The sequence below is a fragment of the Anastrepha obliqua genome, chromosome 1 (assembly GCF_027943255.1).
Source record: "Anastrepha obliqua isolate idAnaObli1 chromosome 1, idAnaObli1_1.0, whole genome shotgun sequence".
NCBI lineage: Eukaryota > Metazoa > Arthropoda > Insecta > Diptera > Tephritidae > Anastrepha > Anastrepha obliqua.
Window position 1 is genome coordinate 73,537,256 of NC_072892.1, and position 27,869 is coordinate 73,565,124.

Here is a 27,869-nt window from a genome sequence, read left to right on the forward strand (position 1 = left end):
TTTAAGTTTAGTCAAATTATGTTTTTCTTGACCCCCACTTTGCTCCAAAAAAGTGCCGGTCACCGATGACTCCCATGGCCTTCAACGTGTTAATAAACAAATATGTTGAGAGGGAGAGCGAAGAGAAAAAGTAATTTATTGTTTATTTTGCACTGAGCACAGTGATACAAGATTGTACTATAAAATTCTATATAAATAAATACCGAACGCAAAACAGCTGGTTTGCGTACAACAACAAATAAACAAAAATTATACCAGTCTTGCTAAGCAAAGAGAACCCACCGAGGTATGCATGTGTGCGTGTGTCGACGAGTATGTAAGTGCAAATTTACTGTGACAGCTGTAAAGAGATACAAATGCAAGTATGTTGGCTTGAAACTTGGCTTCAAGTTTGTAAATATGTACATGTGTATGTATTCATGCATATGTGTAGAAAATCGGTTTAACAGACAACCAGTTTCCGACACGATTTAACTGTTTCATATGTGCATGTATTGATCGCTCGCTTGTCTTCCCCACATTTCAACCAGTTTAGCGATGGTGAACAAGTTACATACATATGTATGCAGACAGCAGAAATGCCAGGATAGATGATCGTTTGAATTGCAAAATGACATAAAAAAAATAAAAAACATTTTTTCAAATATACATATGTATATATTTACAAGTATATAAAGCAGGTTAGTTTTGCCTCTAAGTTCGAACGGAATCCAACCCGGTTTTATTATAAAAAAATACATTAGCAGCCATGCTATCAATTTGACTTTTGCTGGTATTTTGGCATCTTCATGGAAATCTATTGCTATTATATTGTTTCCGATACCCCCTTGCCCTTGAAAGAATCTGATCAAAAAATTGAGTTTTAAATTATGAAAAGCTAAAAAAATACGATATCAAGGAAGATGGTATACAGGTTTCTAAATTTCCCACGCTTCCTTTTGTCAGGCGAAACAGGTCTGGGTCGTGACAGAGGAAAACATTTTGAAATGCTCAAATGTTGTCAACATTTTGCAACTACGGTGTACTGCTCAAATATGAACGAGACTGATTTAATAAAACACAAACGGTTAATTATTTCAGTTCAATTTTTATTTTATCTCCTTCAAAGTAATCACCATTGGAGGCGATACACATATGCCAACGTTTTTTCTAATCATCATAGCATTTCTGGAAGGCCGATTTCGGTATGGATTTCAGGTCCTTCTTCGAAATCTCTTTTATGACTTCAATTGTCTCAAAATGTTTTCCACGGAGCGGCAACTTGAGCTTAGGAAACAGGAAAAAGTCACATGGAGCCATATCAGGCGAATATGGTGCTTGCGGAACGATATTAACATTATTTTTGTTCAAGTAATCGCGAACAAGACGTGATGTGTGAGCTGGTGCATTATCGTGATGCAAGAACCCTGACTTGTTGTCCCACAATTCCTTCCTTTTAAGACGAATGTTCTCGCGCAAACGCTTTAAAACGTCTAAATAATATTCAGCTTTAACCGATCGGCCTTGCGGAAGGAACTCCGAGTGCACCACACCTTCGTAATCGAAAAAAAACAGTCAGCATAACCTTAATTTTTGAGCGACTTTGGCGTGGTTTTTTGGGTTGATGTACGGCCCTCTTTGAACGATTTGTACCACTGGAAAACACGTGCACGCGATAGAGTAAAGTCCCCATAGGTTGTCTGCTACATTTTTTCTTTGTTCAACTTGAATTTCCATCGTTAAATTCGAAGAACACACTCGAGCTTGACTTGTTTACAGTAGCACAGAAAACAAACTATGTGACATATCACGCTGAAATTTGCCATGTAAGCTTATAACAGTCCTACCAAAAAATAAAAAATTTATTTTTGCCATATGTCATCCGCGGACCGTTTTATTGATAAAGTCTCGTTCATATTTGAGCATATTTGGTACATATGTAGGTACAGTTTGTCAAGAGTGACTTTTGACATAGTGACTTTTGACATTTTTGACAATAAATCTATTTTTTCGAATTCATTAGCAAAAAATAGCACTCTTTATTTATCTTTGACTTCTTTTTTATACTGATTCATATTTATTCATAGCATTTAATGGGAATTAATAAAAAAACTTGAAATTCTTTTGAAAAACAACCACTAAAGCAACAAAAACAAATACCACACTATTTGAACACTGTCATAACAACGCACCAGCTTAAGCCTCAGCACAAAAAATTAATGGAAATAAGGATTCAACTCGTTTTACACTCCCCCTATTCTCCAAACTTGGCTCTCTCGGACTGCTACTTGTTACCCAACGAACTGGAGTGTTGGGAGTGTAACAATTAAGTAGTTTGTATTTTTGCACGGACTTTTCAAACGACCCTCGAATATACAATAGATATTTCTAGAAAGAAAAATTAAATTTTATCGATATCTATAATTTTTCTAGTTTTGAGTGTTTTTATCGTCTCGTTGTTTTTCGGTAAGCCGAAAAGATCAGGTTGTTAATCCAGTTTTTCAAACCTGAATAAAAACCGTCGTTAATCGACAACCGATTTTTTGGGAACTGTGCCCTTCTCTAGTATGTCCCTAATACAATTCAGTTATTTTTTTTTAAATATAGAATTTAATTTAACTACAAGTTGAAATGGTTTAGATACTTTCTTATACTATTCAAATCTAACTTTGAAGAAAAGAATTGTAAAACGTATTCGGTATTTAAATTTTAAGCTAAAAGAGAACAAAACTATATCTATACTAATATTATAAAGAGGAAAACTTTGTTTGTTTGTTTGTTTGTATCAAAATAAGCAGGTGATAAAAGACAATGCTTAGATTTATTTTCAGTTTTTGGGTGAGAGCGGGAAATTCCATAAGTATAAGTACATGTGTATATATTTTGTATGCTGCATTAGACCGTACCACCTTACATTTAAAGAAAAATTTTCCCCTGAGCCTAAAAAATTTTGGCAAGGAAATTTCGAAAAATAACTGTTTTTTGCCAACCAACGTAGGGGTCGTTAAATTCCATCATATCTTCAGCATTTAGACTAGTGTGTAGTTGTATGCAGACCTCACAAAGCGACTCGGACCCTTCGAATGAGTTGGTTGGTAGTTTCCTCGGATTAAAAAAACATCGACACAAGTGTCCATCCAATGATCGGTCAAAATTCATGTTAAAGGGTCCACGCTCTCCACAGATTTCGTTTGTCCGACATGTTACTCATAACTTTTTCCCTCTAAAGCATTTTTAAATGGTGTATTCTACACATAAGTTTAGAGTGCGCTATTCCTACAGTCTGTGCAACAAAAATTTCGCACCACAAGAATCGCAGAGAGGAACAAGTGAGAATAAAAAAATGAGCTGCATTCAAGATCAACAACTATTTCACAGATAGCTTTATGTTAAACACCATGGTGGGTAGGAAGCTTCATTCTAATCATCTCTCGCTAAACCTAAGCCTTCATCCACCTCAAATTAAGAAGAATAAGAAATAAAAAAAGTCGCTCTTTGGCTTTTAACTTCCTGACAACTAAGTTGCTTTTAAGCCTATACAATCAAACGGCAACCCCTCGAAAATACACAGCTAAAGTATGCAAAAAATTTCTGAGCGATTTGGTTTCCCTATCCAATGATTTCCCTCATAGCTGCACAACTACCACTGCCCCAATCAGGCTAAGACGTGACTCCAATGCATAAATAATTCTTGAAATGCTTAGCAGGCTAGGTCCAGCAAGTACTCACAACTTTTTGCGCTTCATGAAGCACACTCACTATTATACATATACATACGTATACTATACGTCCTTTAAGAGTTATTTGTATATTTGTGGTGTGCGTCTTGATGTTGTTCCACAAAGGGAGCGGCCTACAGCTTAAAGCCGACTCCAAACGGCAGATGATTTTTCTATCATTTGATCTTGCATGCACGGAGATTCGAACCTGCGCACTTACAAATGGTAGTCGTTAGTACTTGTTACTTGACTAATTTGCTAAAGTCCTAGTTTAAGAAGGGAACAATTCTAGTTTCTAGGCGAAGTCGGCGGAAGCGAATGGAAGTTTGTCATAGCTACTGCGTAATGCTAAAATGCACAAATAAAATGCATATTAATTTCTTCAAATGACACACCAGCATTTTTAGAGTGGCATTCGCAATGTATTTCCTGTTTAAAATATAGACAAAGTGCAAAACGCATGTACGAGTATGTGAAGCGTGCCCAATACATGACTAATTCATTTAATTCAATTAAAGCAGATAAACAATTGTGAGATTTGCGTTCTCAATATTATGCTGATTCAACAAGTTAGAGCTTATTAAAAAGGAAAGAAAATATATACTACACATATGTGCATACATATATGTAGTCCATGTAAATATGTACTCGTACAAAAAAGTTATGCCTGCTAGTGTTTACCCTTTTTCAAATCTGGACATTCTAGGCATAGTTGTACGCTAAATAATAACACTGTGGAACAAATTCAGGTTAGCAAAAGTTAGGTCCATTCTGAGAGTGGCGGGTGAAAATAGAGGCGAAATTAGAAGACCCGTATCGCGGCGTTTGTTTATGTTAGTTCGAATTTTTTTTTAATCGGCCTTCGAAGTTTGCAGTCAAATGCCGATTTTCAGTATATTGTTTATATGGTTTTTTGGCTATAACTCGTCGACTAATTGATATTTTTTCAATCTGTAAAAGCCAAATTATTGCTAGAGACCTGTGCAATAATTACAATTTTTGAAAAAATTGATTTCGAAAATTTTTATGGTACTTATGAGGCAAAATGTTGGAAAAATTATTTTTTTTTCATGTTTTTTGAAAATATTTTCAACAAAACTAAGTCTTTTTTACATTTTGTGTGGTCTATAACATGCTTCTCAGTTTCTTAAATAAATGTAATTTGAAAAGAAAATTACGGGATTAAATACTTTGGCAGCTACTTTGACGAAAGTCACAAAATGTTCGAAAAATTAACGTTTTCCTTATTATTTCTTAATATCTGGCAAGCGACTCATTTTTTTCGCTTTTTTTCTTATCTAAAATATAGTTTTCAATCCATGACATAAATATCATGGAAAAAAATATAGTATCAGTCGAAAATTTGTGCGATATACACACATTCATTACATAAAACTAATGTAAAAAAACCCAAAATTCCTAGTAAACACATAGTAATTAAAAATCCCCAAAACCATTAAATAAATATCGATTTCGGTAGAAGTAATTAAAAAGAGAAGTTTCAAGAATTAGGAACATTCCAAAAACAATTAAAGAAAAGGAAATGCTAAGTATGGATTAAAAAAGGGATTTTCCGAGAAGAAAGCATGCTCCAAAAATAATTAAGGAAAAGGAAATTCCCAGAATACAATTAAGAAAGGGAATTTCCAGGAACAATCAATAGCTATTAAAATAATATTTGTAAACATTTGTGTTGCATGCGAACTAATTTTAAAAATAAAGATTCAGTTAAGACTCGAAACTCAGCCGAAGCTGATGTCTTTTAATTTTCGCTCGGTCGTGATAAAATTTGCTATTCATTCTTTTGGAACCTATTTCATTTATTGAGTGATTTAAGTTAAGTGTATCAGTTTCATAAAATTAACAAAAAAAAACATTCTATAATATATATTGTATTAAAAATGTCGGAACCAACATGTAAAATGAACCATTTTTGTAATATTTGTGGACGTTTCATAGTAAGCGATGAAAAATGCGGCAATGTGACTGATTCTTTTTTGGAAATCTATAGACAATATTTCTCGCAAGAGTTTATCAATGACGTAAACTATGCCCCTAAAAAAGTTTGCTTTAATTGCTATTCAATTCTTATGCAATGGAAAAGTGAAAAGGAGAAGGCTATGCCTTTTGGTGTACCAATGATTTGGTCAGATAATAGCCCACATCAAGAAGAAAATTGCTATGGATGTACCAACTACAATAAAACTTTGAATAGAAGGAAAACAAAGAATAAAACTTATGTAGCAGTGTCAAGTGTCCAATTACCATTACCGCACTCAGAATTCGTTCCAGTACCAACATACCGAAGTACTGATCTTCAAACAGGTATCAGTACTACAACCACCCCTGCCACACCCATGGATTTCTCCTCAGAATTCAACCCTGGTGAAGGTACATCAAATAAAACATCAAAGTACCCAATCCTAATAACACAAAACCAATTGGATGGAATTGTTGCAAATTTGTGTTTGACTCAGAAAAAATCAGAACGACTGGCGTCATTTTTGAATGGAAATAATTTGCTGACGAAAGGTACAAAAGTAACAGCATATCGAAAACGCCAAAAAGAGTTACAAAAGTTCTTCAATGTCAATGATGCAAAAAATTTCGCTTATTGCAACGATATTGAAAAGTTAATGGAGGCGATAGGGTTAACCTATAAAAAAGATGATTGGCGTCTCTTTATCGATAGTTCACTAATCAGCTTAAAAGTTGTGCTTTTGCACAAGACAAATAGAATGCCTTCTGTTCCGATTGCGTATAGCACTGACACTAGTGAAACTTTCGATAAATTGAAAGACATTCTGGAAGTAGTCGAATATAACGAACACCAATGGCGCATTTGCTGCGACCTCAAAGTAGTTTCCTTGATTACAGGCTTAACAGCATCTGGCCGTCCAAAATATCCGTGTTTTTTGTGCGATTGGGATTCACGATACGGAGAAGGTATTAAAGGAAGAAACCAGTACAAACAACATAACTGGAGTAGTCGAATTGGGCGAAAATGGCCTAATGACAATAGGCTACACGAAAGTCTTGTTCCTGAAATGAAAATTTTGTTGCCGTTGCTCCACATTAAACTTGGCATTGCTAAAAATTTTTTGAAATGTATCGCAAAAAGACCAGCAGTATTCAACCGCTTGAAAGATATTTTCCCAAGACTAAGTAAGGCCAAAATTCAGGAAGGGGTTGTTAATGGTCCCGACATACGGAAACTAATGAGTCGTCAAGATTTTGAGCAAGTTCTGACAGACCGAGAATTAAATGGATGGCTCGCATTGAAAGCAGTCATCAAAGGACTTTTGGGTAAAGAACGTGAAGAAAACTACAGGCAATCTGTTGCAAACATGTTGGCAGCTTTCGCTGAAATTGGGGTTAATATGTCATACAAAATTCATCTCTTGCATCAGCATCTTGAAAAACTCGCTCAACAGTTGCCAACTGAATCTGATGAGCAAGGCGAACGTCATCACCAAACTGCGCTTCCATTTGAAATAAGGTAACTATAGAGTGTGCATATTTTGAATTCCTAGATTTTTCTAATATCTTGGTCAGAGTGCACAATTTAAACATGTTAACGATTGAAAACTATTTTCGTTTCAGGTACAGAGGAAAGAAATCTCCAGATGCGATACTCGCTGAAATTTGTTGGTGGTATAAAAACACCTTTGAAGAAGAGGAAGACGAGGAAACAGAGGAAGAAGGGGAAGACACAGATGAAAATCCAGAATATCTGTTGGACGAAATAATCGATCTCTCTGATGATGATGACGATGACCAAGACATTAGAGAGAGCAGTGATGTTGATCCACAGCCGCCTGCTAAACGGCAGCTGGCCAAATTATTAATTTAATTTATTTTATTTTTCTACTTAAAACTTTTCATTATTAACATTTCAAAATTATATTTTTTTCCATATTTTTATATTTTCTTTTTCTATGTTTCTTCAAAACCAACACTGAACAAAATTGGTAAATAAAAAATGAGAAATAAATTAATATTAAGCTCAAAAAACGCAAGTTTTGTATTATGACTGTATGCCTAAAGCGCAAATTGTCGACTAAGACAATTTTTTTTCAAATTACATTTATTTAAGAAACTGAGAAGCATATTATAGACCACACAAAATGTAAAAAAGACTTAGTTTTGTTGAAAATATTTTCAAAAAACATGAAAAAAAAATAATTTTTCCAACATTTTGCCTCATAAGTACCATAAAAATTTTCGAAATCAATTTTTTCAAAAATTGTAATTATTGCACAGGTCTCTAGCAATAATTTGGCTTTTACAGATTGAAAAAATATCAATTAGTCGACGAGTTATAGCCAAAAAACCATATAAACAATATACTGAAAATCGGCATTTGACTGCAAACTTCGAAGGCCGATTAAAAAAAAATTCGAACTAACATAAACAAACGCCGCGATACGGGTCTTCTAATTTCGCCTCTATTTTCACCCGCCACTCTCAGAATGGACCTAACTTTTGCTAACCTGAATTTGTTCCACAGTGTAATTATAATATACCAACATTGTGGGGCCCCATTCTAAAAGAGATACATGTATATACTTATAAATAACTAGCAGAAACGCCACCCTCTTTGTAGTATCCCTAAAGAAAATGTTTTGTATCTTAAGGGAAGAGCACAGACTTTTTCCCAATTCATGGCTCTATTAGTTTTTAAATCTTAATACATATGTACGTAAGTATCTGTATCGAACACGAGGCGATCTCTTCGTTGTAGACACGGTATATCGAGTGCGTGTGCAGTACAAGAGCGGTCGGGTCGGTCTAAACGTTTTTGAGATATTTTTCTCCGTTATTTTTGAAAGTTTCTGTTGCAAGTATTTAAGGATTTCAGTCACTAAATCTCTGGGTAGTCGGGGGGTTGGAGCCGACCTTTAAAGATTTATCTACAGAATGCTTAGCGACAGAACGGCCGTGGCAGAGTGGGGCCGCGTCTCTCTCCGCCGGTAGGCGTTGTTTCTCACCATTTCTCTAAATTATTGTTATTAAAGACTTGCTGGAGGAACTGGTGAGGAGCGGCTGTAGGGTGATTGCCTACGCGGATGACGTGGCATTAAATGTTAGAGAAAAGTTTGTAGACACCCTGTACGATTTGATGCAGGGATATCTGAACGTAGTTGTTCGATGGGCAGCGGACTGCGGCTTTCCGGTGAATCCTCTTAAGACGGAGCTTGTCCTTTTCACGAGGAAATATAAAATACCCAGAGCTCAACTCCCCTCAATTAGTGAGCGCTCCGTTGGTGCTTTCTGACAGGGTGAAGTATCTAGTAGTATCGCCTTGTATGGATGCAAGGGCGCATTTGGAAAAAGATGTGGTCTTTCGACTAGAGTTGTATTTTGGTTCTATAATACCATAATAAAGCCAATATGGAGTCGTTGTCTGGTGGAACTTACTGGAGAGGATGGCATCAGTTAAAAATCTGGAGAGAGTTCAAAGGTCTGCACTCATTGGAATCAGTGGGGCGCTTCAAACTACTCCTACTCTAGCGATTAATGTAATGTTAAATGTGGTAGATACCTGTAGGCATCGCTGAGACTGAGAGGTTCGGGCTATAGGCTCAATCAATGGGCACTGAAGCATCCTTAGAAACTTTGAGTTCATCCCCCCATTGACGAGTCAGTGTGTACCCTCGCTTAGTCTTTCTCCACCCGTATTCCATCAAGGGAGGAGGGGACCGTGGGCAACGCCTCTGGACAGTGCATGGTTAACCTGTTCACGGATAGCTCGAAGTTGGACGGTAGGGTTGGAGAAGGAGTATTCTGCAAAGAGCTTCCCATCAAACTCAAATTCAGGTTACCGGATCACTGCAGTGTGCTCCAAGCAGAGGTGACCGCAATCAAAGAAGCAGCTGACTGGCTACTTACTTGCGTAATAACTGTTAAGAAGGTAAATATTTACTCCGATAGCCAAGCGGCAATTATGGCCCAAGGCTCTATTATATTGTACTCGAAATTGGTCAGAGAATGCCTGGTCTCACTTTCGATAGCATGATAATTTTTCGACATAAGGATAATCTGGGTACCTGGTCATTGTAGCATTGCTGGAAACTGCGAAGCCGACAAGCTGACCAGGCAAGGGACCTGTGAGGCAATGTGCCCGCGAAATGAGAGGATCGGGATCCCCTTGACAATCTGCGCTCGGAGGGGTTCGCGGGATTATCTGAGGATGACAACATCTCAGAACTCTAATTTTGTGGCCATCCTCATGAGGTGAAATCATCTCATCACCTGCTCCTTAGCTGCCCCGCTCTCGCGGGACTAAGATTTACGCATCTTGGTTCTAACTTCTTTTCTGCGCCTGCTGACATAGCAGGTCTTGATATGAAAAATCTGATGAACTTCATCAGCAGCATAAAGCGGCCAACACAACCGCAAATCAATCACCCTTCATAGCTCACAAATACTCGAAGAATTACGACTCAAGCAAAATTTTGGGTAAATGTGTGTACTCGATAACGACTTAATAAAACTATATTAGTCCAAGCTTAGCATACGTAGTAGCCATGACCGAACTAGTTCTGTACCCTAGAAGATATAAGATACCGAGTTTTCAGTTACCGTCTATAGGTGGAGTCATACTTTATCTGTAAGAGGTCATTTGGCAAAAATTGCTGCCTGAAACCGTATATCAACCAATGGCTGTACAATACGATCATCAGACCCATTTTGAATTATGGAGATTTCGTTCCTATCTAAAGAATTTCATAAAAATTAGCTTTTGTAGGAATAACACTTGCGCTCCGATCGACGCCTCAGACGACACTGGAAGGAATTCTACATATTCCACCCATGCATCAGTTCTACTAACTGTGGAATAGTTACAAGATTGTTTTTGATGCTTCTATCTATCTAGTTCTCAAAATAGATCTGAACAAAGTCTATAAAACACGAATGCCCGGCAAAATCAAATCAGTTGATAGTGGTCGCCATATTTATACTAACGACTCAAAGATGGAGAATGACACTGGATCGGGAGTGTACTCGGCACAATTATCTTTATTGATCCTTTAGACTGCCAGATTTGTGTAGCGTTTTCCAAGCTGAGATCTACGCTATAGATAAAGCAACAAAAAACGATAAGACTGATGGACTTACCTCCAGCAATCCTTACCATTTTTGTTGATATGTAGTCCAGCAGCGATCAAGGCACTGCCCTCAAGCGCATCAATTCAAGGTGTGTTCAAGAATGCAGGAAGTCCCTCTCGCTCATCCAACAATACAACACCACACTTTGTAGGGTTCCCGGCCACTCTGGTGTGAAGGGAAATGAAAGGGTGAATTAATGTACAAGGAAAGGCTCCAAGCTTGACCTTCAGCGGGTAGTTGAGAACATAAGCAACGAATTATACCCTGCGATTGATCTGAGCTTAACCGCGAGAACCAATAAAAAGTAGTATCTGACTACTAACTGCAGGGTCTTCAAAGCGATCTGGCCAAAACTGAATCTTAACATGACAAAATGTCTGCTTGGATTCAACAGATCAATTACCAGCGCCCTCACAGGTGTTATAACGGGTCACTGCGCTATTGGCACCCTAGCCAGTAGAATGGGTGTACTTCACAATGACTTCCTCAGGAGCTCTGGAGATGAAGAAGAAATTGAATCGGTGCAACACCTTCTCTGTGAAAGTCCTGCACTTCAAAGAAGCCGTGCCAAATATCTTGGCGATTATTTCTTTGAAGACCTGGGAAATGTGCAAAAAGATCTCAGTGGTTTAAGCAACTTAGTTTGGGGATAGAATTCAAATGTAGGTCTTACACAAGCAACCTAGCATACGTTTTGCTCTGTGCATCACTTAAATTTGTCATAAATATTAATGAGATCGGACCAACCCCACACCTCCACTTTTTATGCTTTAAAACTAATTTCCGTCTGTCCCTCTGATACTGTAAGCTGTAAATCTCATTGTCTATAAGTTTCTTTGCTTCCAAAAATAACACCTAGCCCTTATTAAATTCTACAATTTATTCCTATTGTTCTTTCACCTTAACACGCCGGTGCTCCAGCCACTCTTTTACAAGGCTTAGATGATTTTGCCGGATTTCTGATGTCTTCGATACGTAACTGCGATATGTTCTGTGAATGATGAAGTTAACACATTTTCACTTTAATAAATTTATTTACTCTTACAGTGAAACGTCCGCAGAGAAGTACGACTTGAAAATACTATGGAAGTTTGAATTAGTAATTTACTAATTTTATGTAAAAGACACTCCATTATTGTCATATAATCTTAAAAAGAAAAAGTCGTACATCCAAGTCGAATTATAGTACTTGTACTAACTACAAGGGTCGAGTGAGCTGAGATATCGGGACCAAATTTGGTACGACCACTTTGAGCAACTGCTCTGGCATAAATCTTTATAGAATATTTTATGTATTGTACATCTGAGTAAGATCATCAAGTCTATGGTATTTTACGCAATTTCGAATAGGATTTTTTATCCAAATAAAAAGCACGAAACTAGTACAGATCCATTTCCTCACTACTCACGTAAACACTTAAGCATCAATTTGCAAGGCAGTATACCGACATTACTCTTATCAGAGAGATGTTTTTACTGTGGTATATGAGACGGGAAATTAAACAGCATAAAATCAAATAAACCAACACATATAAGCACTTCAATAAAAATATGATGAGGGAGTTACCGCAAGCATTGCACTTTTATTGTCAAGTGCATTTGCTGTGTAATTTCCGAATGATGTAAACGAAATTTAAACTCACGAGGGAGTAATGTGCGGAAAAACAACAAGAAAAATAACGCACGTTGTCATCTGTTGCCGAGTAACAGTCGTCGGCTCTTCAAAAGTACGATTGCGAAAAATTGTTGCCCGCGAGCAAGTACTTGCACATTACTACACTAAATGCATCGAATGGCTACGATATTGACAATAAAAACAACAACACTCCTTTTTCAACAGCTGAACAATACACCCTTGCAATGTGAATCTTATATTTGCACATACTCATATACGAGTGCGTACGTACTATATGTATATGTATTATACACATGCGTATATGAACGTCGCAATGTCAACGACAGCGAGAAGCATAAGCAATTGCAGCAACAATTATTGTCGACTATTAATCGTTATCATTTCGCAATATTTGTTGTTTTTGTTATTATAAATACTTTAAGTTATTGCTGTTGTTTTTCTTACAATGCATTAATCTTAGTTTTAACCGGTTTATATGCGAATTTAGCTGGTTCTGCTATGGTATACCCTATGATCAGAAATTTCTGGGAATGTTTAAATAAAACACAGCACTAAATTTCAGGCAAATTAAATTATCTCCTTCAAAATATGAAGCAGCACACATGTGCCAACGTTTAACCCAGTCCTCCATGCACCCCTGGTAGGGCGAGGAAAGGGATGGCCTTCAGCTCCTTCGTCGCATTCTCTTTAATCTCCTCTATCGAATGAAATCTCCTTCCACGAAGTGGTAATTTCAACTTGGGGAAAAAAATAAGTCGCACGGGGACATATCAGGTGGATACGGTGCATGCGCGATATATATTTACTTGGTGTTTCGTCAAATAATCCAGTACAATTTGGGCTCGGTGCGACGGCGCGTTAACATCATGCAAAAACCAAGAATTGTTTGCCTACATTTCCGCCCGTTTGCGACGTACAGCATCTCTCAAACGCTTCAAAGTCAATAAATAATATTCTTTATTGACTGTCTGGCCCGATGGAAGTTACTCATGGTGCACTACCAAGATCTCCGAATTTTACACCATTTGGCAATCGAAGAAAACAGTCAACATCACCTTCCCGGTACTTTTTGATCATAGGGTAAGTCCACTTGTGTTTTTCCCATTACAATAAGCTTAAACCAGGGTTTGCCGATCTGCTGCTGCTTAACTGATGACGCAGACGAATGCAATTTTATTGCTACTGCTGAGCCCTGATTGCATTTGTAATTATCCGAATTATTATTGCTGATGTAATTAGAAGTGGAGTAGTAGCATTCTGTTCTGTTTTTAATATAATTAGTTACTATATTTTATTATTTCTTTCTTTATGTAGATATTATTATAATATATACATTTTTATTGCTTTTCGTGAAGCACATTTTCCGTGAATTTTTGTTATTACTATGGTGTTGATTGATGGTTAATTATTCACAGATGTCTCCCATTTGGCTCTCCATCAGCTCTTGCTATAATATTTTTGTTTATATTTCGGCCGTAGCTGAACTGCAATTCGGTAATGTCCAGATACGAAACCCGTTGTGGGCACGGAACACCAAAGTGATAGAAGACGTTAGGCAATAGCAAACCAAATAGTACTTTTGCCATAAACAAGCTCCTCATAAAAAAAATCTGCTATTCGCAGGCGGTATAGATCCGGTATACGAGTAGACACGCAAACTTGGTGTAAGCGCGAATGTTATATATGTACATATATACGAATATTTTTCCTTTTATTTACTAAATTATTAGCTGTTTTGTCGATACTAGATGTTTTGACTTCTATGTTGCATTCATGGGTCCAATATCCATATTCTATTTTAAAATTATCACACCTATTGTTAACTATGTTTAATATTGAAAAATATGCGACCTAGTTTCATAAATCGATTTAACAACTTTCACTAGCCGACAAAATCAACATTAGATGACTCAACTACGGGTTTAGAGCAGCTCATGCGACATAATCGAGCGAAGATTTAAATCGATATATATCAATGCAGGTGATACAGGGAGCGGTAACTAAACCGATCAAGGAAATAATGGAATAGCTTTCACCCAATCGGTCGGCGTCTTTAATTACATTATTAAAAAATTATAATTGCTTCCGTGTATCAAAAGAAAGTATTGAAATTATCAGGGAGAGGGTTACCGAAAATCCGACATGCCACACGTTACACTCATGAATGGACTTTTTGCGTCGGACGTTTTCAGAACGTGCGGTGTCAAAAAAGAGCGATATTGCCTTACTACCAAGATCTCCGAATTTTACACCATTTGCGGGCGAGATTTGAATGAGTAAAGTTTATAGTAAAAAGCAGAAGTTTACAGAATGGTCAAGGACAAACTTAATGAAAAAATACAACTTTTCTAAATCTTGAGCGTTTTCAATGTTGTTTAATCGATGTTGATCGATACTAATGGAGTTTTCTTTTCGAAAAACATGAACTGCTTTTTCTATATCATGCCATGTTGAGATATTTTATGAGTACTTCCGAAAATGTCGCTTCAACATCTATATTTTTACAGATTTCAATGTAAATTTTCTGTAAAAAAGAATTTGATTTCCAATTAAATAAAAATATTGTCTAACATTTAAGTACCTACTAAGTATATAAACTACTTATATATAAGTATTAGGGCGGGTCAATTTAAAAATCGCTCATTGCTCTGTGAAAATCGTATTCTAGGGATCAAAATAAGAAACTTTGCCGAAGGAACCATACCTCTAAAACGAATTCTGATGTCCCCCAATTTGGGTCGAACGAAAAATCCCACTTTGACCCATTTAGAGTGCTCCAATCGAGTCCAAATGTATGACCGACCCCCACTAACTTTGGACGGCCGATCTACCCATGCCAGTGGCACACCCTCTGGAACTCCCCTGGGGGGTTCCCCATACAATCATTTCAAAATATCACCATTTTTGGCCTTTACATGAGAAAAGAAACTAAAAAGTTCGACCCAAATTGGGGGACATCGGAATTCGTTTTACAGGTATGGTTCCTTCGGCAAAGTTTCTTACTTTGATCCCTAGAATATGATTTTCACAGAGCAATGGCCGATTTTTTTGCCTCCCCACAAAAGACACTAAAAGTTCGACCCAAACTGGGGGACATCAGAATTCGTTTTAGAGGTATAGTTACTTCGGCAAAGTTTCTTATTTTGATCCCTAGAATATGATGTTCACAGAGCAATGGGCGATTTTTTTGCCTCCCCACAAATCGACCCGGCCTAATAAGTATATATTCATATACCCGCTTATAATCTTTTTTTATGTTTTTTCACAAATAGAGGGACCTACACCTTTTTGCCGCCTCTGAACGGAAGGAGTCCCTCGGAGGTTTGCCTGCCGTGGAGCTACCGCTATTCGAAAAACTTTCTCCGTTATTTGGGGTTTCATGCCTGTGTAGTCCTAAATTGAAAAATTTCCAAACAAGTGCCAGCAAATGTATTAGCATAAGCAAAAATAATAATTAAAGATAATGAAATCGAAGAGACAAGGTTTATTAAGGTTTATTAGAGCGCTAATTTTGGAAAAGTCGATCATAATATACACATACATACACATATTTCTCTGCAAATATTGATCGACTCGCTGATCGCATTTGCATGCCTGCTTTGAGCTGCTATGTTTTGTTTTACTTGCTGGTACCTATCAGAATTTTGGGGTCAAATGATGTTTAAAGATGTTTAAAGATTCAACTGGTCTGAATCCATTTACAAATGTGGAAAACTTAGCATACTCCGATAGTTCACATACTCAAATGCAGAAGTTTAGCTCGTCTTCAGCGCAATTATTGCTTTTTAAAGGAATATTCATAACCATTTTACATTTTAGTAAATGTATTGTTCCACTTAAAAAATTGATTAGAAAGAGATGGCCATTAAAATCTACTTATACAAGGTGATGTGAACAGTCACATCGGAGGTAAACACGTTTATCTACATAAATTCAAACTATGATTTGAAGTCAGAATTTTATCGCCACAAGGTGAAAAAGGTGAGGAAATAGACTTTGAAATTACAATAACTTGTAAAATAGCTTTTTTTTACGGGCTATTTTAGTACAGAATCATTATGAGCGAATAAGTTTTGTTATTAAGTCATATGATACATTAAATGTTTGTTTTTTACTTTTGGTTAATATATTTGTTAATGTTATGAATAAAAGTATTTTTGTATTTTAAACAATTTAGTGCTTTTACTGTTCTAATGCGCTTTATTTCAAAGTCCTAGTGAAAATTTAATAGTTGGCAACGCTATTTAAATGTATTATTACACTGTGCGACAGTGATATTATACTTTTATGGAGACCTAGTACAACTTGTAGGTATAGTAAAACTAAGAAAAATGGTATAGGAGAAATTTCCAATACACCCCCAAAATCTCATTTTATGGCCATAAAACCGTTTTTCAGTAGGTTGATGTGAACAATCACTCCTAACTTCGCCAATTTCCATCCGATTTCGAATCTGTTTTTTTAATTCGAAAGAACAAAAAAAAAACCCTTTTTGACAGTGTGTTGACAGTTTTTCTGAAATGACAACTGACGCGACTGTAGACGGAAGTATTTGGATTTTTTTTATTTTTTTTATATACTATTACTTATATACTTATTATATACTTATATACTATTATATATTAGTAAATTTAATTTTGCGTCGAATGAGCCATATTTGACTGAATTAAAATTAATGGAGTTGTGTGAGTTTTAAGATTTTATTTTTTTTTTTACTAATTTGGTATGTAGGTATAACGGTTTTATGGCCATAAAATGAGGTTTTGTGGGTGTATTGGAAATTTCTCCTATACCATTTTTTTTTAGTTTTTCTATACCCACAAGTTGTGGTCTCCATAAAAGTATATTTAATTTGTTTTTTTTTGTCACACAGTGTTATTACTGCAGGCTTAAGACACCATTTTTTTACTATAACAAAGTTAAAACGGTGTTTTTGAAAAAAGAAAAAACATTTTAATCATTAAAGTCCTGTATACTTCTCTATAACTACGGTATTAAAACAATTGGGTTCTATACAAATATATTTGTTTTAGACCACCCTGTATACACATGCGTAAATATACGTACAAGTTGCCAAACAGACGGTGAAGTTTTGCTGCTTTCTTTATTATTATATTCTTATTATTGGATGTCTGTTGGTGATAGGCTCGTACCAGTCTTAATTTCAAATAGTTTTAGTAGATTTTACTCCACATACCATTTTTTGCGCGTTTTGTTGTTGGATAATTTGTTTACGAAATCAATTGACAACTGTGACTTTGCCATCCGCAACTCTGACTATTCATATTTTATTATTATTTGTGTTAGCTTGCGTATTTAATTGCAAGGAAATTTTTATGCTTTATCAGCTAATTAGCATACTTTTTTTGTCAGCATATCTGTATATTAGGGCGGGTCAGTTTGTTGCTAAAAAAATATAACCGGCTTTTCTTCAGCGACTGAATGGAAAAGTCCATAGGAGCATAGCCCTATATATTGTTTACATCTTTTGCAACAAAATCTATGTTTATAGTTTTCGCGTTTATGAATTCTATCGCAAAGGTGTTAATGGGATTGATAAACGCAAGACTTGCAAATTGGGTAGAAAAAAACAACGTGCTCACAGAATTCCAAGCCGGCTTTAGAAGAAACTATTCAACTGTAGATAACATTTATAATCTTGCGTCTATTGTACATCTAAAGTTTCATGAAAATCAAAAAGTTTACGCATATTTTGTTGATTTCAAGGCGGCGTTCGACAGGGTGCCGAGGAGACCGATGATTTATAAACTTCGAAAGATGGGAATATCTAGCAAAATAACGAACCTCTTAGAAAATATTTACGATAATACTAGTACTGCGGTTTGGACGGGAAAAGTAGTATCCGACTATTTTGAAACCTGCAGTGGTGTGAAACAAGGATGTCTGTTGTCGCCATTATTGTTCATTTTATATCTAAACGATTTGCACGACAATTTAGAAGGTGGACTATTGGTTGAGGGCATGAATATACGTCTTCTCCTCTATGCCGATGATATTGTTCTCCTAGTGGATAACCCTAAAGTCATGCAATCCATGATTAATAACCTGGAGAAATACTGCGCTGAATGGAATATGGAAGTAAACCCAAATAAATCGGAGATGATGGTGTTTAGAAGAGGTGGACGACTTTCCCAGGCTGAAAAATGGTGGTACCAAGGTAAAGAAATTAAATTGGTGGCCGAATATAAATATCTTGGTGTCATTCTCACACCCAAAATGGCATTCGGCAAGCACTTAGAAGCCAGAAATACTTCAGCAAAAGCTAGTATTAGTTGCACATGGAACGATTTTTTTACGAAGCCATTCATTTCATTAAAATCAAAATGGAAGCTGTTCCAAGCGGTATGCAGAGCGATCCAAACCTACGCAGCGCAAGTTTGGGAATATGCCTTATTCGATGGGGTAAATAAACTTCAACGTTACTTTATTAAAAGAATCCTCAAACTACCCGAGTTCACTCCAAATTATGCAATAACATTAGAAACTAATATAGAAGATAGCCACATGTATTCTTTAGAATTACACGTGAAGTATATCTGGAAAACTATTTATAAATATAATTGCAACAGACTCCCACACAAACTAACACAAGGCATCTTAAGTAAAAATGTGTTTTGGCTTAAACATCTGAACGACATGGGAATGGAGTTTGGTCTGAAGTTTAAGAAAACATCACCTCTATAGACTGGCAAGATCGCTGTGTACAACTTCTTACCGAAATGAAAATAAAAGATATCAAAAGCACAGTCAAGCGCGAAGCGAATTTATAAACATTTAGACTACTCAAAAGGGGAATCATATATTAAAGAAGATATGCGGCTAGCTGATATTACGACAATTTTCAAAGCAAGATGTGGTTTACTGAAGCTAAATGCAACTACGTATGGAAATGCTCAGAAAATATGCACCCTCTGCAATTTAAACGAGGAATAAAATATGCAGCACTTCTTAGGAAGATGTCCGGTACTGAAGGAGATCAGAATAAAATACCTAAACCCAGCGAAGCTAAATGAAGCAGAAGTAATAGATATACTTAATGGCCATAATTGGAAAAGACTACCTTGCTTTATTACTCAGCCTTACGATATAGAATTTTTCTTATTGCAGAGTTCAATTTTTGATTAATTTTTGAGTTGTGACAGACAACATTGTTATTGCCACAAATTTATTATTTCTTTCTTTATGTATTTATATGTATATTTAAACGAATTATTGTAAAAATTATTGTAATGTAAGATGAAATATTTATAAATAAATAAAGAATTACTACTACTACTACTAGTTTTCGCGTACCAGAAATTATTTTTTTAAGTTTATTTTATTTATTTATTTAGGCTGACATCACTGCCATTCAAGAGATGAGATGGACGGGGCAAGAAAGGAAAAACTTAGGACCATGCGACGTCTACTACAGCTATCATGTAAAGGAGCGCAATTCAATGTTGGATTAGTTGTGGGAGAGAGATTTCTTCGCCAAGTATTGTTATTCACTCCAGTGGACGAGCGTCTGGCATTAAATCTACGCACGCGCCTCTGTGCAGCAAAAACGTACATCTAACTACGCAAAGAATGCTCGACATCGAAAAGCTGCAATCACAACAGACAGCCTGCTCTCAGAGAGTACTGCCCAACAATTCGACATGCTCGAGCAATGAAGCAACATTTCTCGTTCACTACCTACTGCCGCCGAAGAAGAAATCGGATTCCGGCGCATCCGAAAAAACAGTTGGTGCGACGAGGAATGTCATGCTGCCGCAGAAAGAAAGGATGCTGACTATGGAGCCACGCTACGATCGGGCGCAACGCGAGCCATGTGGGATCGCTACCGAAAGCTAAGAAAGGAAGAGCAACGTATTATCCGAAAAAAGAAACAAGAGGCCGAAATACGTGAGGGCGAGCAGTTTGAGATGCTGGCCAACAAGAATAAAGCCAAAAAATTCCACCAGAAAGTTCGGCGATTTACAGAAGATTTTAAGACCGGGGCGTTTTCGAATATTCCCAAATTTTCAGGATAAAGTGGTCGACCTCATAATATGTAACGTAAAAGAATATGGGTTTGATTTATACACAACGCTTATGTCCAATACTTACGGTCAATCGGCGAATCAAATGAAGCTTCTATTGTGAATATTGCACGCACTTTGCCCAAGAAGGACAAAAAGGAAGTTGTTAAGAAGATACGGATTATTAAGAACTTACTTATCTGAAAAAAAAAATATGTTTACCTTTCCGTCATACTACATGGTATTGGATGCAAAAAAGATGTGTTATCCCTAAGTTCCAATATCCAAAACCTTTTACATCATACGGCTTTATATAATATAATATTACATACGATGTCATCTGGAGTCGCATTAATTGCTACCGAAGTCGGTCAATACGCAATGGATATAGCTCAAATATTTGTTAATAAATATAATTAGTATTATATGGCATTATATGCCATCCGCGCTCCATAAAAACCTTATTCATGGTGACATTTATTTTCGCAGTTTTACCCAATTCATTATTATTCACGTCAGATCCATATATAATATTTCAAGTCTAAAAGTCAAAAGTCATAATCATTATTTACAAATTATTTCAAAATTTTATTTTTATTTATCATTTTCGGCTTTTAAATTTTCAAACCTTGTTTTTATAATAAATTGTTAATTTCATTAAAAAGTCCACACGCTCAATAAACAAGTACAAATTTTCATGTTATTATCGCTTAAGATAACAGAGATACACATTTTTGAGACAGCGAGCTCGTTTCTGTTCCACTGTGTATCGTCCAGTTCTCTCTCCTCCTTTGAGGGTAGGAAGGTGATGACAGTTGCAGGTGTATACTTCACCAGTCCCAGAAGCTCCAAAACACCAGTTGGGATCTTACCGCTGCCCATGCCAAACCACTTACTTAAGGTATTATATCTTATTGCGTCATGACAGTGATGTAGGTACTAGCCCATTGAAAAATTTAATTGTGGCAAATAGTAGATCTGCAGATTGGTGAAAAATTAAATGAGAAAGCAGATCGAGTAGATAAAAAGAGAAGAAACCGAAGAACCACCAAAGAAATTCAAAATGGAAAAATCAGCACCAAAGATTATTAAGGAACTGCAATGAACGGCCCGTGTGGCAAGCGTACAGAAGAGACTGTTGGCAAGTTAGCGGGCGTATTGCTCGCGTTGGTTTTACTGAACAAGGAGAGTGCTGAGGTTAATTTAACAACCTGTGGGCAACAGGCGTTAATACACAGCATGTAAGGTTTCAAGGTTCATCTGTTCAGAGGAAGACCTGCGCCGAACCAAAAATCTTTTTCGACTAACAACACCGTTTGTTCGAGTAAATATTTCTTAGAAGCCAATCTGAAAGCACAATATGTAGCAGAAAATCCTTCATGCTGGAGATCTAAATTGCCACCCTAATATGTATGTACAAATACATAGACGTAAAAGTTTAGCCAAGTGAACGATTGTGCTTTGTTTTTCAATATTAGCAACAATAGTAGCAAATCGTATATGGAAATGTATACATATGTATGTATCTACATATAAAAACACGTGCTTAAACATTTCGAAAATCCAATAGCAACTACTATTTATGATTATATGGATACCACTTAATGCCGATTACTCTCTCTTGAATAAATTTCTAAATTCATATGGTCACGAGCATAGATATGCAGTACATGTATGAGTAGATATGTAAATTTAAGTACAACACACGAATGTCTGTATATGTACAGCTCGGTGTACATTTATATAAAATTGTATTGCTGCTTTTTGCATACAGCTTATTATTGGATGCCATTGGTGACAGCCTCGATGAGTACTTCATACTCTTTAATACCATGTTTTGTTTTTCTTTTTGTACTGAGTGGCTAAGTAAATATACCCGCATACATATATACATACATATTTTCAATAAGTGTCTGCATAATTCATTCATATGGCAACAGGCTTTGTGTGGCTTCATTATTGTTTGCAGTGACTTCATATGAAATTTACTCTCTTCCCTTTGTGTAATGTCATTCACATTTCCCACCATCACATGGGGATAATCAACCATTAATAATATTTTATTAGCACTTGAAATACTTTGTTTGATGAAGAAGCCTTGTAGTAGCTATCAGTAAGCACAAATTGTGAACTTTAGGAATACGTATGGATGTATGTGCCTAATTTTGAATATACGGGGTGCATACGATAGTTGAGGACCTATACCTTCCCGAAACAGTTATTTTGTTTACTCTTTTTCAGATAAGACATGGTTAACTACAACTTAACTCAAGGAGTGAAGAGACGGGCAGTCGTCGTTATATGTGCAAATCACACTGATTTAGAAGTCTACAATTTTCTTAAGTGTGCCCGTGCATTCGTTCATAGGATTCGCTGTGCATTGGAAGCATCAGGCGGCGATGCAGAATCTGTTCCAAAACACAAAAAAACATGAAGAAAATTCTGACACTGTCCGATCTGCAGAATTTATTCAAAAAGTGCAAGCGATCATTGGCGAGCACCCTTCAAAATCAATGAGGGAGTTTAACGTTTCTGAGGTTGTCCATGAAGATCTCCGGTATAAATCCTTCGTTGTGCGTAGAAGACAGTTTATGCCGGAGCAAACACAGGAACAGTGAGTTTTCTGATCAAAACGCCTTCTAAACAGAATTAAACACCCTGAAGCTCCTGAGATATTATGGCTTTTTCTGACGAAACAAATTTTAATCAAAACCAAAAGATCTATCTCAGAAATAACAGATAGCTATGTTGCAGTCCTACAATCCTGTTGTCATGCACACTATTATGGTTTCAGGTGTTGTGAGCAACAAAGGACATGTCATGCCACCATCCTTCTTTACTTAAGGATTTCGAGAGAAGTACGCTGCAAATATCGACGTTCTAGAGACAGTAGTTAAACCCTGGATTGATAGTGTACGAGGTGACAGTTGATACATCTTTCAGTACATCTCTACTGTCACACAGAGCGATGGCGACTCAAGTTTGGATGGCTGAAAATTTCCATGATCACATAACATCGAAACTAAGGCCAGCTAGATCCCCACACCTTAATTCTCTGGATTACTATGTATGACCCATACAGTTGTAGTTGAATTATGGTCAGTATGAATAAGAAGCATTTGATCGAGGAAGTTATTGGAGCTAATAGAAATGTTATTGAATGATTTTATAGATATATAATAAGTTAATGAACTTTCAATAAATTTTGTCAAAATGAAAGCTAATTAGTTTCGCTCTCAAGTTGTCCTCAAATACAGTACGTACGCAGTCACGAAGTCGTAGTGAAGTGAAGATTTGATTCCTCAATGAGTGCGAAGGTTTCGGGCCACAATTTCGGTGGTAAACAGCTCACGGCCGGGATCTAGCTGGACATCGAGAACGAATGAAAGTATTGAACTCGTCGCTACAAGTTAATTTGCGTCATTCCGCGCGCAAGAGAGCGGCTGCCGTATAACTTCCAAAAACTATTGTTCATGAAATGTTGAGGAAGGATCTTAGGCTGGAAATCTTACAAGTGCTTAAGCCTTACGACTGCAATTTGCGAACAAATTTCTGGTTCACAATGTAGGAACGATTTCGTACGGTAGACATTTTCTTTTAGAGTGATGAGGTTCATTTCCATTTAAATAGAAGTGCAAATAAGAAAAATCGCCGTTATTTGTCACCTAAAGCACAGACCCCACTAACATCAACTTCACAGTATCAAAGTGACCATTTCGTGTGCATGGTCAAGCAGGAGAATAACACAGGTCGACACTGAAAATGATTCAAGCATCGGACCCGGCCTATCTTATAGATTTTTCATCGCTGAATACGAATCTGACCTTAAAAAGTTTCCATCACGTCAAGATTTTGAAAAAAATTAGTTCAAAAAGTAAAAAAAAACGTGTTTTTGACCATTTTTGACCAAATGTAGTGGATGAACTGAGGTGATGGAAGCTTCTACCTAGCCTTAAACTGAAGCCTGAACCTTCAGTTATAAGATCCAAATCGAAAATACCCTGAATCAATTGTAAATTTTGATGTAGCACAATTTTTTTAACTGCTCGCGCACGATTTTCATAGGTGCAGCCATGCAGGCTAGTTAGCCTTATCATAGTGGTGCGCTGACTTGTACCTTTTACCTATCATGTTTTTAGTTATTGGGTTTGCTTAGCACGATTCGGAATTATTAGATATATATGTTATCAGAACTGCACTTTACATATCTTTTGTGATAAAAAGTTCATTTTTAATTGACACTTCAACATAAATTGGTCAATCAATATCTTCGAAGTTTCTTTATCATCAGTTTTTTTCAGGACTACATCTCAATTTCTTAATATTAGAATCTGACCTTTACCTACATCAGATATTTTTCAAATATATAAGTTTTTTGGTTTTTATACTTTAACTGATTCTTCAGGTTTTACTATGCCTAGAGTTTGTAAAACGGATCCAAATTTATTCTGTTACATTTGTGGACAGTTTATGACAAGAAAGCAGAGACGCACATTAACTCCTGCTACTAAAGAGTCATATGAATATTATTTTAGTTTAAAAATAATAAATTTTGATAAAAGTTGGACTCCAAACTTTTGCTGTAATCATTGTACATCAAATTTGTTTTTATGGAGACGAGGACAGCGTCCTTCCATGTCTTTTGGTACTCCAATGATATGGAAAGAACCAATAGATCATTTTACTAATTGTTACTTTTGTAGTATAAATACTTCTGGTTATTCTGGGAAGAATAAATGTAAAATCGAATATCCAAATGTATCTTCAGTGACTTACCCGCAAAATCACAGTGAACTCTTACCTGTACTCTTACCTGTCACTGCTCAAGAAGACGATTTAGTGACAGATAAATGTACTTATTTACAACCAGTGGATGGTTGTAAAGAACCAGAAGAAATGTCCGATTCTGAGTGTTTTGATACCATTTCTGATCAACCAATTCTTATAAATCAGTCAAAACTAAATGATTTATTTAGAGATCTGAAATTATCAAAACTTCAGAGTGAGTTACTTGGTTCTCGGCTAAAAGAATGGAACATGCTTGAACCCGGAACTTTTATAACTCACGTTAGAAAGCGACAGAGAAATTTGGAATCGTATTTCTGTTATTATTATTATTATTATTATTTTTAAACTAAAATAATATTCATATGAGTGGTGAACTTGTCTACTGTAATGATGTTGACGGCCTTATGATGGAATTAGGAAGAGAACATAAGCCATGTGAATGGCGTTTATTCATAGACGCATCCAAAGACAGTTTAAAGGCAGTTCTTCTGTTTAATGGAAATTTATATCCATCTGTCCCTGTTGCTCACGCTGCTAAAATGAAAGAGACATATGAAAATATGAAAGTGCTTCTAGATTGTATTAACTATTCAAGCTACAAATGGCAAATTTGTGCAGACTTACAAGTTGTAGCAATTGTACTTGGCTTGCAAACTGGATATACGAAGTTCTGCTGTTTTCTTTGCGAATGGGACAGTAGAGCAAGAGATAAGCATTACAAAGTTAAAGCGTGGCCTAAGAGAAAGGAATTTATTCCAGGAGCCAAAAATGTCTCAAGTAAACCTCTTGTTGATTCAAATGACATCATTTTACCACCACTTCATATCAAACTTGGCCTGATGAAAAATTTTGTAAAGGCCATGGATAAAACTGGTAAAGGATTTCTACATTTAAAAGAAAAATTTAAATATCTGAATAATGCTAAGTAGTCCTGAAAAAAACTGATGATAAAGAAACTTCGAAGATATTGATTGACCAATTTATGTTGAAGTGTCAATTAAAAATGAACTTTTTATCACAAAAGATATGTAAAGTGCAGTTCTGATAACATATATATCTAATAATTCCGAATCGTGCTAAGCAAACCCAATAACTAAAAACATGATAGGTAAAAGGTACAAGTCAGCGCACCACTATGATAAGGCTAACTAGCCTGCATGGCTGCACCTATGAAAATCGTGCGCGAGCAGTTAAAAAAATTGTGCTACATCAAAATTTACAATTGATTCAGGGTATTTTCGATTTGGATCTTATAACTGAAGGTTCAGGCTTCAGTTTAAGGCTAGGTAGAAGCTTCCATCACCTCAGGTTCATCCACTACATTTGGTCAAAAATGGTCAAAAACACGTTTTTTTTTACTTTTTGAACTAATTTTTTTCAAAATCTTGACGTGATGGAAACTTTTTAAGGTCAGATTCGTATTCAGCGATGAAAAATCTATAAGATAGGCCGGGTCCGATGCTTGAATCAGAAAAATAATCATTTTTTGTCGACCAGTGTAATTGGTCCATGAACAAAGCACACACATGGTTCAGCACAATGGCGCAACGCCGCAAACGACAAGAGAAACCATAGCATAACTGCGCGATTTCTTCCTTAATAAACTGGTAAGCCGTTTCGGTCACATGTCCTCGCCACCCAAGTCGACCAATCTTCTCCCTATGGACTTTTTTTCTGTGGGAGTACCTCAAAAGTAAAATTATGAAACAAGAGTTAGTTCAGACCTTAAAGAAAATATAATTCGCGAGGTTAATAGCATCCCGACATCACTTCGCCAGCAAGTGACACGGGGACCAGATTCTCAGAATGTACACGACGTTATGACCAACATTTAGAGGAAATAATTTAAAAAAAATCTGCACTTGTCTTCTTTTTAATAGTTATTTAAATAAACTTTTGAGATTAGTAATTTCGTTATAAATTTGACTTTTAATTCCTAATCCTGCCACCGCACACCCTGTATGTAGTGATATTAAATTAAGCCATCACAACTTCGCATTCACCCAGTCATTAAGTGCAGCCAGCCATTAATCAAATCCAAGATAACCGATATAAACAGAAGCTACTGCATATGTTTGGCTTATAAGTCTAGTCTTTTGGTTAAAAAAAAAAACAATTTGCCTCAAATTTATATCATAATGTCTCTAAAGCTAGCAAGGATAGAAAGAATGCTGGGTATTAGCGACTATTGTAATCGTAATAGGGAGTCGGGAAAATAATTTCATGGCACTTTTTTTTTGTTTTGATTATAACTAGCGACCACGAGTGATATGGTCCATTTAGTTAGCTGATCGATTTTTGGAAACAAAAATTCAATCCTCAAGGCTCGATAGCGCCATACACATTCACCGCAACGGTAGTTTCTTTCTTATATCGAAATAATTAAGAACCAATGAGATCAGTTCTCTATCAACTTCGCAAACAGATTTTTTTTTTAAGTAAATTCTCGCAATTTGGAAGCGTTGTTTTGCGTTAAACGATTCTTGATGACTTACCAAACATTACTAAACAGAAATGTCAACACTTTTTGCCATTCCCAGCTGTCAAACCATGCCACTAAAAAACACCCGATATTATTCCACTAAGAGGGTATCCGCAATATTTTGCCCA

The 27,869-nt window shown here is 36.2% G+C and overlaps 1 protein-coding gene across 2 annotated transcripts in view; it reads right to left on the reverse strand.

The window, feature by feature from the left end:
- The window catches only part of LOC129236402 (organic cation transporter protein), a 59,170-nt gene that overhangs the window by 24,092 nt on the left and 7,209 nt on the right, over positions 1–27,869 (reverse strand). The gene's annotated exons all lie outside the window — the stretch shown is intronic.